Source organism: Argentina silus (assembly GCF_951799395.1).
Source record: "Argentina silus genome assembly, chromosome: 20".
In the NCBI taxonomy this organism is placed as follows: Eukaryota; Metazoa; Chordata; class Actinopteri; order Argentiniformes; family Argentinidae; genus Argentina; species Argentina silus.
This window is the reverse complement of record NC_139674.1, coordinates 5,682,383-5,683,918: the sequence shown is the minus strand read 5'-3', so window position 1 is coordinate 5,683,918 and position 1,536 is coordinate 5,682,383. Positions and strand designations below refer to the sequence as shown.

Here is a 1,536-nt window from a genome sequence, read left to right as displayed (position 1 = left end):
CCCGGAGGCCTGATGAAGAAGTCTGTAATGGTTCATTTCTGACACGCGCACCAATATGCACATGACCCTTGACCTCCTGGTGTTTGTTGTGGGCCGCCGCTGCTTTTCTGACCCCTCTATGCTCACTGACACCAGGGAGCAAAGGGTTAAAAAAAAAAAAATACGTAGTGGCCTCTCACCTGTAGTCAACGGCAACCTAAGCTTGCATATGCTCCTCTACAAACACTCCAGCAACATCTCATTTATTTCTGTGAAGAATTATTTTTATTTCACACAACAAAAAAAAAAATTAGTTCAGACTATACTTTTCTGGGTCAGATCACATTGGTCTTTGTTGAAAGGGATATTGTGTAGAGCATTTTTTCAAAATATCATCCAGAATTTGATGAAGGCTATACAAAAGAGTTTATGGGTAGGGGTTTAACTGAAAATACTTGATGTTTCTTGAGAGATAAAAAAAAAAAATTCAAAGTACAGAAAGCCACAGGCCTGTAAATTTTATTTGTAAAAAAAGCAGTTCTATTTTTATACAAAATTTTTACTGCCTCAGAAAAAATTACTTTATTTATTGCCTATTGTTAAGTTATTGGACTCCTAAAGAACAGCATCCATTAGAATAGAACCTTGTCGAGTAGTCTTGTGGAATCCGGAACTCTAGAATTCTCTTGTTCCTAGAACAGAACCACGTTCACATCTCTGCCTCCGCTCCCTTCACCTTCTCACCCTCACACTCCTCCGTCTGTGCATCACATCCGTCCGTGATCAGCTCTCTTCTCTCTCTTTCTCTATCTATCTATCACTCTCTCCATCAGTAGTGGGACTTCACCTGTCAAATTTCTACCTTTCCTTGCGTTTCGTTTTGTTCCAAGTGTTTTGTTATGTTACGTTTTGTTCGTTTGTACAAAAACTTTGAGTAGTTTCTCCCAAATGGCCATCCATCCTCCTGCCTCCTCTGGGGCATGTGACACTGATGGATATAGCTTTGGGTGCTGTGTGAATGTGTGTGTGTGTGTGTGTGTGTGTGTGTGTGTGTGTGTGCGTGTGCGTGTGTGCGCAGCAGTGAGTGTGTCTGCGTGTTTGTACTCTAAGTGTGTGTGTGTGTGTGTGTGTGCGCGCGCATTGTTTCTGTCTATGTTAATCCAAAACGTATATAATTTTATACAAAAAAAAATCTAATTAATTAAGAAAAAATTATAAAAATTGCCAATTGTGCAGTGAGTGGTGTTGCTGTTATGACCTGGTGGTTGCATTGTTGTTGTTGTTGTTGTTGTTGTTGTTGTTGGTGTTGTTGTTGTTGTTGTTGTTTGTTGTTGTTCTCCTGATTTTAATGCTGTAGTGGTGTGGTGCCCTGGCTCTCTGTGTGTAACTCTCTCCTCTCCCCTGTTTTCTTCCCCTAGAACCCATCTCCATGCCTGTTAGCCCATCGTTTGCCTAGCATGTCTCCGTGGCGTCCAAAAAAAACAAAACAAAAAAAGTCTCATCGTCCCGTCATTGTTTTCTGATGTCTTTTCTGAGCTCACCTGATCATAACCTGGT

The 1,536-nt window shown here is 40.9% G+C and overlaps 1 protein-coding gene across 1 annotated transcript in view; it reads left to right on the top strand.

The window, feature by feature from the left end:
* celf2 (cugbp, Elav-like family member 2) overlaps positions 1–1,536 on the top strand; it is a gene marked incomplete at its 5' end in the record, with an annotated part of 69,832 nt that extends 68,296 nt beyond the window's left edge. The window contains one exon of the mRNA XM_083692477.1: positions 1,398–1,536. The remainder of the gene's footprint in view (positions 1–1,397) is intronic.